Source organism: Anas acuta, chromosome 1 (genome assembly GCF_963932015.1).
Source record: "Anas acuta chromosome 1, bAnaAcu1.1, whole genome shotgun sequence".
Lineage (NCBI taxonomy): Eukaryota > Metazoa > Chordata > Aves > Anseriformes > Anatidae > Anas > Anas acuta.
The window spans coordinates 173,670,843-173,683,425 of record NC_088979.1 but is presented as its reverse complement, the minus strand read 5'-3'; the positions used below and the strand labels follow the sequence as shown (position 1 = coordinate 173,683,425).

Below are 12,583 nucleotides of genomic sequence, written 5' to 3'. Positions count from 1 at the left end.
TCCCTTCCCTTCCCTTCCCTTCCCTTCCCTTCCCTTCCCTTCCCTTCCCTTCCCTTCCCTTCCCTTCCCTTCCCTTCCCTTCCCTTCCCTTCCCTTCCCTTCCCTATATATTTTTTTCCCACTGAATTGTTTTTTTTAATAGCTTTACTAAGTGCTGCCTCTTCTGGGAAATAACTCTCTGTTTTAGGCTCACTGCTTCAAGGTGTTGAGAGCTCTGGGCCTTCTCCAAGAAAGCTCTTAAGAGAATGGTCAGCTTTAGGTGTACAAATAGTCTGGGCTAAGGAGCACCCTGTGTTTAGATAAAACTTCCAGAGCACAGTGGCCACTTTGCCTGAAATCAATTGATATAAACTCTGTAATGTCATTACTTTGACAGTCATCTATTGAAGGATCCTTAGAGCTTCCCTGAGTTATTAAGACAGACATAGATTGTTTGTTATAAACACACTCAATTAGCTATGGAGTAGTTTAGGGGGAGAAAAAGAGAGAAAGGAAAAAATCCTTTAGATAATTCTGCATTCAGAGTTTTTCAGAAGGAAAAATTAAAAGTTCAGACTTTGTGGATGTTTAGACATCCACAGAAATCCACATTCCAGCTAAGAGATAAAAAGATATAACAAAAACAAGAAGAGAGGAATAAAGAATGTTTGAAAAGAAACAGCAGAGCTTGGACTGATGTATTTGAGTAAGAGCTGATGTTAGGAATTTCCATGTAGAATAAGCAAAATAAAATGTCATCTCATGGTTTAAATACTGCCAGATGATTCAATATACTTTTCACAGCATTCTTTTACCATGTGATATTCTCTTATGTTTGTTGAAGTCAGGAAATGAGAAACTGTTTGAAAGGGAAAGGTTACGCCTTGTGTCATTGTATAATATATGCCCACAAGCCTATTATATTAACAGAGCTGCTTAAGATAATTCAGAATGGAAGATGGAGTTCATTTCTACCACAGTATATTCTAACTGTGGTCTGCTGACAGAAATCAATGTATCATACACTTGTTAAATTAAGGCTAGTGGAACAGAGCAGATGAGGAAATAATATTTTTTCCTTCAGAAAGCTGACGTTTGAAAAAAGGTTTTATCTTAAATCAGGAAGAAAAATCAAACTCTTACCCATGTTAATTCCAACAATCTATTAAGTAAAATATAAAATATGTTTGTGTAATATTAAACATTGCATGTCAATTTTTTGGACTTTTCATATAGATTGTGACTCTCATTTACAGTTTACCGAAAGGGTTGTTAGACATTGGAACAGGCTGCCCAGGGAAGTGGTGGAGTCACCATCCCTGGAAGTCTTTAAAAGACGTTTAGATGTAGAGCTTAGGGGTATGGTTTAGTGGGTACTGTTAGTGTTAGGTTAGAGGTTGGACTTGATGATCTTGAGGTCTCTTCCAACCTAGAAATTCTGTGATTCTGTTTTTACTAAAATTAATTTGATGTACTGAAAGTTTACTTGAACAAAACATGAATTTCTATATTAAAAATGTGGAAATTGTATTTTTGGATTTTTTTTTTTTTTTTTTTAAATTGGCTTTGGAAATGAATATATAATATATTTTTAAAATAACTATTTCCCACAGACATTCTATTCAAAGTGCAGGTATGTCCTAGATGAAAAATATTTTGCCCCAAAAAATCTCAGTCGCCCATAATGATGAAGTAAGCAATGCACATTTTAATTACCTTGCTGTTTACTTTCTCTGTAGTTTCCCAGCCTTTAAGGAAACTTTTAAAACAAGGATAGAGAGGATTGTCTGTTCTGCTTGAGCTCATAAAACTCCAATATTGTGGTCTGGTCAGATGTCAGTCTAGTTCAGATGTTCTCCTGCCTGCTATGTCAGAGGCTCTGTTCATGACTAGAGACACACACAGGGCATTAACGTATCAGTATCATGTGTAGTCTGCACCATGCACCAGAGGGGCTCAGAGGGGGAAAGAGGATCATTCACTAGCAGCATTTCTTTAATTCACATACTTGACTGTCACTGTAGATGGAAAATGCAGTGAAATTTGGTCACTACTGGTTCTGGTTGGTAAAAAAAAATATTCATAAATCTCTTAATGGCTCCGGTTATCCCTGATTTTAGCAAGGAATTCTGAAACCCACCTCTAAATGGAAAAGGTTTGAGAGGTGCCATCTCTTTCTCACTCATTGAGCTTTAACATACAGAATTCAGGCATTAAATGTTTAACATGCAGTTAACACGCAGAAGATCTTCAGATGCACACGGCTGCTCTCTGCAGTGAGCCAGAGGTGGAACAGAGTGGTGAATCAGAAGTGAAGAGCTTAACAGGACTTTAAAATCAGCAGAGAGGCTGGCTTGAGTCACAGATGCAAACATTTTGAGGTAATCCATTTTTTTAGCAAATACTGCCAACATATTCACCCTACTGATGTTTGTGCCTCAGTGCCACTATTGGTGCTGGGGCAGAGGCCCAGTCCCTTGCCCACAGGCGCTGCTGCCTACTGGGGCCCCCTGCACACCAGACCCTGCCCTAGCCCCTCAGCCTGCCCTGGGGAGGGGGCTTAGGCCTTCCCCATGGCTCCCTGTGCAACCCCCACCCATACACCCTGGGCAGGAGCTGGGCAAGGGAAGATGCACCAGGTTCAGCCCTTGGGCTCTCTATGGGCTGCTGGATGATTTTTTAGAACCTGCCAATGCAGTCTGATCAATAATGCCCAGAAAGGCCTATCCTTCAGCATGTGCTTTCCCTAACCATTGGTACTCTTCAGATAAGAAGATCAGGGTTGGCAATGGAGGTTTAACTGGTCTGGACTCATCCATATATATATATATATATATATTTTTGCATTTTCTTTGTTGCATTATTCACATCTATGCCAATGGTCTATTCAGCGTTATTGCCTTTATTGCATCTTTTCTGCGATTTCACAAGGATGCAAGGTGTGCTTTCATTTTCCATATGCATATGGAAATCTCTTCCTGTATACTATTGGCACAAGCTAGCTCAGCTGTTTTCAATGTGAAGGCCCATCCTCAGCTCCAGAAGCCAAGAAAAGGTATTTCTAAGAGCATTTCAGCTCGGCACACTCGATTTCACATCTCAGAGGGACATGGAAATGTGCAGTTGCATTCCTGCAGCTCTTCTTTACAGAATCAGTTCTGGCAGTGGGGACAGGAAACAGGGCTTTCTTACAAGTATTTGGCTCATACAGGACTAGGGCTTCTTCACTTTTTAAACAGCATTCACATACTTTAATCTTTCAAAGGGGTGAAAGGAGAAGAGGGACCATTGAAGATTGTGGTCACCTTTGTAACCTTCATTCAAAATACTGGAGAAGATATCAAAGACTACAGTTTTTTTAAGATGTGGATTGTGAATAATTTACTAAAAATCTTGGAAATAATTGTAATCTATTGCACTTCCCAGAGATGACAGAAAAAGGAAGGGACTTTCAAAGGCATGAAGTATGAGCTCATTTCCATGATCTTTTGACCATAAAATAAGAATGCATATGTGGAACTGTTGTATCCAGTCTGTCCTCTGTTGGCTGCCCACTGATTTATGAAAGCACATAAATTACTCAGCATCAGAGGACTGTATATTGTATGGCCTCAAGTCAGCAAGACAAACAAGTACATGCCTAATTTTAAGCAGATGACTTGTTCCAAGAGAAAGGGCTTTCATGAAAAATTAAAATTAAGTATTTTCTACAAAGAACTGAAGCATATACATTGTTTCCAGATGAGCCTCTTTACAGAATCCAAACATCTTGCCTTCTGAATATGCTAATGTACCATACTCCATCCCAGCCAGGCCTAGTACGTTTGACTTTTCATCAGAAATAAGGAATATTTCAAGTATGGTGAAACTGTTCTCTGAGGACGGAAGAAAATGGTCTTGCCCATGTGTGTGTCCACAAGCTTCTCAAGTTTCTGTTCTGGATGGCAGCAAGGCAGCTCTGGAAACACAATTTGTTCAGTTTTGCAAAGCAGTTGATCTCTTCAGCTTGTGTTTCAAAAAACTCCTTTTGAGTATTCCTGTCAAAGTCCTGTATTAAAATTTTATTTCTCCTGTCAAAGGCAATAATTCATGTAGTAGCAAGCCACAAACATTGCCTTATAAATGACATTGTGAAAATATGTAGACAACATCCTACTTTCCTCAAATTGGGCACGCTAAGGACAACAGCTGCTGCCTTTCTAGCTTAGGGAGCAGGTGTTTGACCACCTACAAGCAGGATGTTTTCTCCTCATATGAAAAGCATGCAGGTTTACTCAGTGATGCCAAACCATCAAGGCAATACAGCAGTCAAAAAATTAAAATGTTGACAGTCTTCCTCTTACTGAATAACTTGGTCCAATGCCATGGAAAAATACATCAAATTAATAAAAATTGAACAGAGTTTTCTCCCTGAATGTGCTGTTAAGGCTTTATAAAGCCACCCTCTCCTGCTGTTTTTTATTAATTTTATGACACCCTGAAAAAGTTTATATGGTGATGAACTTGGGGAATCTTGGTAGCATGGCCTCTCTGAACACTAGGATTGATAGGACAAGGGGGAATGATTTTAAACTAAAATAGATGAGATTTAGATTAGATGTTAGGAGGAAATTCTTCACTCAGGGGGTGGTGACACACTGAAACAGGCTGCCCAAAGCCAGGCTGGGTGGGGATTTGGGCAACCTGGTCTGGTGGGAGGTGTCCCTGCCTATGGCAGGGGGTTGGAGCTGGGTGGGCTTTAAGGTCCCTTCCAACCCAAACCATTCTGTGATTCTATGATGTTATGAAGAAACACAAATCATAGCATCATGGAATACTTTGGGTTGGAAGAGTTCCAAATACCTCTGATCTTCTTTGCAATTTAATGGATTCTAATGAAGTGATTTAGTTGGTCCATCGACTGACTGGTATTGGGCCAAACCCTTAACTTTGCGTAGAATAAATATATAATTAAAAAAAAAAAAAAGTGTTGTTGTTTTTTTTTTTTTTTTTTTTTGTTTGTTTGTTTTTACAAAATTGGTTAAAAATTCACAATGAGAAAATGGCGAATTAAATATTCTGCCTTGGTGAAACAATACAAGGGGGAACTGAAACTTGTTCCTCTATGGAAAAGGCTCAGGTAGTGGCTGGGGGTCAGGAAGAGGACTGATGGAGCTGTTTTCACACATTTTCTGGCTGGGGTGGAAAGATACTCATGAAAAACTTGCAGATTTTTATTTTAGGAATTGAAAAAATATCAAAATAGAACATATGCTCAGTGCAGACAGTACTGGTATTTTAAGAAATGGTTGCAAACCTTTTAGAATTTTCTGAGGAAATTAGCTGGAAATTAAAATGACAACAACAACAAACAAACAAACAAACAAACAAGCAACACCACCTCCTCTAGTTCTTTTTCTCCCTTTCATGGCATTGTATTATATTATCCAATTTTAGTACAAAGAAATCATGGCTTAAGTATTTAGCAAGGCAACTCTTGAAACATCAAGGAAAAAACTTTTCTCAAGAGCAGAAAACCTGAAAGAGCATTTAATACAGGTGCAGGTGCTCAGAGGAACTCCTTGTTTCACATAATTAAGTCTATAAAGATCTCAGCCACCTTGTGTTTAAAATAACTTTTAACATCTAACACAGAAAGCCAAAGTTGTGGTTTAATTTAAGGCTGAACCAATGTTCCTTAAAATCAAGGGGTTTCTCTTTATCTTTAACCTACATTTTTGTCTGTATTAGTTTTAGTGCTTCGAAATTTGTGCTACTGTTCTAACAATCACACAGCTGAAAAGAAGGGAGTGCTGAGATTTTGCATGTACTAAGCAAAGAAGTGGAGTTGCCTAAAATACTCTCCTCACCCCAGCTACGAAAGGGACCCAGTGAACTGGTCTAACATGTGGCATCTGTGACTCAACACTAGCTCTGGTTAAAATAAACAGAATTCTTCTAAAAGATGAGTCAGAGGAAAATGGCAGCTGGGAAGTCGTTTCTCAAGGATAAGACTTGCATCTGCTCAGTGTGAGGCTTTTCTCCTGACTGCTATTTTGAATGGCCATCTGGTGCGTGTCTGTTCCAGCCACATACACGTTCTGAGCAGTTTCTCTATATACCTCCAGTGCTTTGGAGGCAGAGACTCCACGGGCCAGTGTAGATACGATCTGGGAAGCAAGCCTAACCATATTGTGCAGTTGGACTTCACTGCATCTCCAAAGCAGCCAAGAGAACTGGCTGAAGAAGCGGTTTCCGAGACAGCAGATGCTGCTGCAAACAAGTCATGCAGAGTTTGTTGTTTTACTTTAGAAGCCTTGTTTTCACCCGCCTGTGATGTGAAGGTACAGAGAGAAGGACTGCCAACATCCCATATGAAAGGTGCACACACAGTTCTTTGCTCCTCAAAAACAGGATGCCTCTTGTTCATAACAGAGGCGAAGCTCTCTCCACATTTTGATGTTTGTGTCACCGCCTATCCTGGAGTCAGTGCAGGAAAGAGGTGCCAAAAGTTGTTCGTTCTTGACATGTGACTTTCTAGCATGATGTTTTTAGCTTCAGAGCAGGGGATTCTCAGTTTCAGAACTGCTGCTATACCATTGATCTCTCTTAGTCTCCTAGCCTCTCCGCTCCATTTTCAGTTCACCATTTCTTTCATCACTCTCTCTCCTGTCTCCGCCCCACCACTGCCTGTTTGCTGTATTTCCTTTAAATAGAACTTCGGAGTGCTGCAATGCACGACACATTACACAACCGTGCTTTAGGATCCGTGAAGATGTGTAACAGGCTTGTGTACCTTCCCAGCTATTTTTTAAATCCATCCTCATCAAACTAGGGAGTAGCTGCTAGTGATGTAAGTAATCTGTTCTTCATCTTCTTCCTAACACTACACCCAAATTCTTTGGCAGCTCACAAACACTTAGTGCTTGTTTTGGAATGCCTTTGATCACCAAAGTGAGCTGGGGCTGGGACTCGACATTCATTGCTAAGCTGTACCTTCTGCATTTGCCTTTTCTGCATCCCCAGTGATGATTTCTCTCAGTCTTCTACTTAAGTTTGGGTTGGTTGTGTTACCCTGAAGCCATTGATCAGAGAGCCACAGTTCTCTAATAGCTATCAGTCTCCATAGTTAGTAATCACCAGTGACAGGGGATCCATCCCAGTCCTCTTGTCCAGGCTGCAGAGAATAAGTGACATATTATTTCTGTCTAGCTGGTAAACTGGCTAAAAGCCGCTAACTGTGATACACTAATGGCACAAACAAGACAAAGAGCCCAGCCAGTTTTCAAAGACTCCAAATATTTCTTGGTATTGCATAGCAGATAGCAAGCCATGGCTTCAGAGCTGATAGGTGCAAAAACATCCAGGAGCAATAGCTTCAGCTGTGCACTCCAGCTTGGTCAGTTTATGTGGGATCAGAAACACAGAAGCTCAAGCTACAGGTGAAGTGGAAAATGGGTGGTTAAATACCTGTTTTGCCATTAATGATTCCTCCACAAGCCTCATTGAATGGGTCTAATTCCCTATTGCTCAAGAGAATTACACATGCATAAAATGAGTTTATGTGGCTTGGGAATCAATTCCCAGGTTTCTCAAAAATCTTCCTAAGCAGATATAAATTTCTCACATAATTCTAAATTTCCTTAACCCCATTAAAATGAGGTTAAAGCTAAATTATTTCCAATTTTATTAACAACCAAAAAAAAAATCTTTCAATTTTTACAATCAAGAACTGCTTCATGCCAAATTAGATGAAATAATTAATTATGCAGAAGATTTTTTTTTAAAGCTTAGAGTTATGCTTCATCTTTCTTTAAATAGGTTTTACTCTCCATAAAGTTAATAAATAAATTCCCTGTGATTTTATGATAATCATTCTTATTTTCCTACTAAACTATGGGAAATTATATTTTTGTTTTGTGATATGCTGACTTTTTTCCTCCTCATGTGTACTATTTCCAGATAATTACAGCAGAGCAATCAGAAGATCTGTAGAAAATATGCAAAGGACTAAAACAAACAGATCAATGAACCCCAGGCCTGTTGGTCTATTTCCTGCCATGCAAGATATTTTTAGCGCTCATCAAGCTTTCAAAACTTAATTGGAAGTCCTAAGTATTTCCCTGACTTTGGATTTCATTCTCCCTATGCAATGAGAAACTAACGATGCTGAAAAATAGAAACTCTGTTTGGTCTAGCACAGTGGGTTGCAGAAATAGATGTATTGAAGTATGTGAACCCTCAGTGTATTTAAAATCAGTTTTACTTTAATTGAAAACTAGAAATTAAACATATGCAAATGTGTGCAGTATAAAATGCAGCAATGCTGTAAGTTGAAGGCAACTGACGCCGTGTTTGGCTGTTGGTGGCACTCAGACCTGGAGTGGTGGTATTGTGTCTTGGAGCTATTAAAGGTAACTTGTAACAGCAGTATGGCTCTGTAAGGGCCATTGGAGGGGATACATCACAACCCCTTAGCCAGGTATGCAGTTCTGGAGGCTCCAGGGTCTTGAGACTAGTTTGAAGTTTGAAGCACAGTGCCCCTCTGCTCCTTTCCAAATCCCTTTCTCCAGTTCCCTTGCTTCCTCTGATGCTTCCTCTTTCCTTCCAGTAGCCCCCACAAGCCCTTCTGATATGAGCCAGCACCTTCCTTTTCTTTCATGATTGCCATCAGCAAAAGAAGTGGGAGAGAGTTCCTTTGCATGTGGTTTTTGTGTCTGGGTCACACATCCTCAAGTGCTTGCAGGAGTAATTGTGGGGGAACAGATGCCTGTTCCTTTCCACTCCATGATGGAGTACACTAAATAGACAAAGATTCATGAGAAAATTCAGGCATCAAACTCTAATGTGATTTATCTGAAGGAGCAAACTGAGAATTTTCATAATTCATAATTCATAATATATTTTAACCAAATTTGGGCAAATTTCCTGAGGAATGACAGAAGGCAAATTCTTAATGCCAGGGTCTTATGCACACAGACCTGATGTTATTTCAGATTCTAGACCCAAATCAGTAAGACACTGGAATCTCTCCAATAAGTAACATTATTTTTAACATTGGTAAGATAATATTATCTCCACAATGTTGTTCTGAAAAATAGGTAAACTCTTTTCAAATGAAACTTTCAAATAAAATTCAATCTGTGGGTAATGTTGTTAGGCTCAGTTCTTACTATTAATCCTGAGCAAAATGCTAAGGGTTTAACACCAGGCACCTTGACATTTTAAGAGTTGGACATTTTTAATTACAAGCATTTCTGCCTGAACTCCTTGTAGCTATATCTTTGCTCTTGATTTTCGAATAATAATCATCCTGCCAAAACTCCTTGGTGTAAATAGGAAACAAAGGGTGATCACCCAATAAACATAATAAATATTTATCCAATAAATTCTATGGTTGCTTATCTTACTCATCTTACAGTGTTTTCACTTTTTTTCTTCCAGCTGATCTTTCCTAGCAAGTTCATTCAGAGTACCTACTTAAAGTAGACTTCAATTATTGAGTTACAGATAATTCCTACATTTCTGCTTGATATTCTGTGGTTGTGGGTTAACCCATCCCAGCCAGACCCAGTGTATCTGTAAACAGGAAATGTTTGAAAAAGCTTAGAGAATTTTAAATAATAGTTTGTTGAAATCGCTGAGAGTTTACAACTGAATAATCTTGCAGAAGTATATGACTATCCCCACTTCAATCTTGGAAGGCAACACAGGAAAAAGAGAAGTCGAATTAGCCAGCATCTAAAGATTTAAAGGTATACTCATCTGAAATATTTGCCATGTAGCAAAAGGTGACCTCAGTATTGCAGCACAGTTGTTGGCTAACAAGACACCAGCAGGGTTAAAAACTGAAAGTAGGAACAACCTGCAAATAGCACATGAATTTACAAGAATGATACCCAGCATGAGTCTTTCCAAAGCAGATGGGTGAGAGGTTTATTTCTTTATCATAGAACACCAATGGAGAGTACAATACCAAAAGCATCTCAGATTTACTAAAAGCTTGCCAGAAATGCTTGAATCAGATTTAGTATGTACTAAAGTGTTTGTCAGGAATCTGTAGTTTCTCGTTACTAATGGTGCTTAGTCACATTTTTTTGCACATTTTTACTTAACAGACTACAAGAACAGCATGGTGTTTTTGTTTTGTTTTGTTTTCTATGAATTCCTACACTGATCATGTTTTTGCATTTTGTCTTTTTGAACAAGGAGTGCACAGCAGTTACCACTTACCTTAAATACATGTATTATCATCTGTCAGAGTCATTGACAACAGCAACAGAGATTATATTACATACTGAAAATTTATAGATTACTGTGCAAAGCTGTCTGGATTTTGAAGGATTTTTATGAAGAAGGAAAATGTGCCCTCATCTATCCTATTCCCTCTTCACTATCCTGATCTCTCCATTCTCTCCATTGCTATTGCTATTCTGGATTGGCCTTCTCACCCTGGAGAGTATAGGGATACAGTGATTTTGCTGAAGATAGCTACAGCCTGAGCAAAGGGTGCTCAGAGAGAATCACCGAGAGCAACCATATCTCACAACCTGCAAGCCAAAACTGAGAACTGTGGAAGCACATACTCTGCATGATCTGGGTATCACCGATAACCTCTCATTATGAATTTCTTACAGACTCGTATTCTTCCTAAGTCGTGATTTCATCTGTAAGACAATGAATTGAGCAAACAGTAAAAATGCTGATTTTCAGAAGATTCTGTGCTGCTCAACTCCAATATCACTGGCAGTACTATGTTCAATATCTTTAGTACCAATGCACTATAGCATTTAGAGCTATAGGAGATAGGTGTATATACATCTGTCCAGTAGTTGATAGAAAAGATTTTGGCATGAATGTATGTTCCAGGTAAGAAGAATGAAACAACCAAAGCTTGAAATCCTGAAGGTGTATCTGCTGTTCCATGGAAAGCATGTAGGCAAAGGGGCTTACCATGGTCAAATAGTATTTTGGTGACCCTGAAGCCTAAAGAGATTGGTTTACTACGACATGATTTTACTGAAGTAGTAACTTTGTGGATCAATAACTTCAACGAGCTCATCTAATGCTTTTGTTAGTGTGAGAGGTAGTTTACATTGGCCACCAACACGAAAAAAGATGGCCATTACAACTTTGTGGGATTGAAATTAGGAAACTTTTATAAATTGTCATAATTTTTGGGTTGTGTTTTTATCAGGAGGTTAAAAGAATATGGTTTTGTTGTGTCAGGGTCAAACATAGTAACTCAAAAATATGTGGATCCTGATACTTACTTATTATGATAACAAATGTCATCAATACATACTTCTTCATAATGTCATGAAGCTGAGCATGTCTACAAGGCATTCAATAATATGGGAATCAAAGAAAAAAAATCTTTTTGCAAAAAGAACTATTGGACAGTTTCCTAAATGAGGAGTAGCATTCTCTAAATATGCATGCATTTCTGCTGACTTCTAGCTTTTGGAGGAAGAGCGCCATAAATTTTTGTTTTATATGGTCACTTGCCAGAAATTTAATCTTCAAAGATGAGATTTAGAGTAGATCAACTATAGAGTGATACATAGCACAAATAGTCAATCTATTTTGAAAACAGAATTTTCTTTACATTTTGAGAATAAAGATTTTCCATGTGGTTATATTTCAAAGATCAAAAATACAAGCACTGTTTGTAAAATATCAAGAAACAGCAATAATGATGCATATTTATTCTATTTTTTGAGTTTATCTGTATCTTCTCCAGGATAATTGCTGACTGTATTGTCATGCCAAACTGTCAGAGTATACTCAATACCTCATGGCAACAAGTTTAACATGTTATGTCTTATTCTTCAGTTTTATATGTAAACAAACACAGTACTTTGATTTGGCATCAAAATTCCTCATCAACAGTTTCCTCTTTTTTATTTCCTAGTGGGGATTACATTTTCCATAAACTTCCATCTTGTTTGAAGATGAGAATGAGACCATTTGATGCATATGATATATTTTTTATAGTACACTGGGAGACTGACATATTGCAAGAACTACTGCTGATAGATAATTGTCATTGTACCATTTTATTAGCGAATATTAGCTTTTTAAACAGTAAATATGTGGTTAGGAAAATGTAAACCTTGTGCCAAGAAGAGAGATTTGAAATGTATTAACTACTGAGCCAAGGATTTAATAACCAGCATGAAGGTTTAAACTGACTTTTAAGGACTTTTAATACGTATAATAAAAACTCAAATTCTTCAGATTTTTAGAACTTCAGGAAGTATACACAAATCTCACTATTTTATATAAGAAATATGGAACATCCCTATGGTATCTAAACATCTATATAGCAGGCTAAAGTAAGCAGCCCAAAAGCAAGTAGCAGAGAATGTGCTCTGTAATACAGCACGTAGATTATTGAACATGAGCGATACACACTTCATTGCAAGGGTAAAACATTCTTCTTCTGACCGCAAAGAAGACAAAATAATACAATACATTCTTAACAAGAACAAGTGAATGAGATCAAAGTGCCTTTTGTTAACATTTCTGGCAGATTCAGTATTTGGCAGCCATTGTGTCAGCGTTCAAACAAATCTGTAAGAACAAGGAGGGATCACATTCATTTGGAGAGACCTCCCATCCT

General features: G+C 38.3%; 1 long non-coding RNA gene across 1 annotated transcript; it reads left to right on the top strand.

Annotated features, from left to right (window-relative positions):
• Positions 1–5,965: 5,965 nt before the first annotated feature.
• On the top strand, positions 5,966–11,849 carry LOC137849621 (uncharacterized). Its single transcript, XR_011091996.1, has 2 exons — positions 5,966–6,811; positions 10,168–11,849. It is a non-coding gene; the product is annotated as an uncharacterized lncRNA (long non-coding RNA).
• Positions 11,850–12,583: the final 734 nt, after the last annotated feature.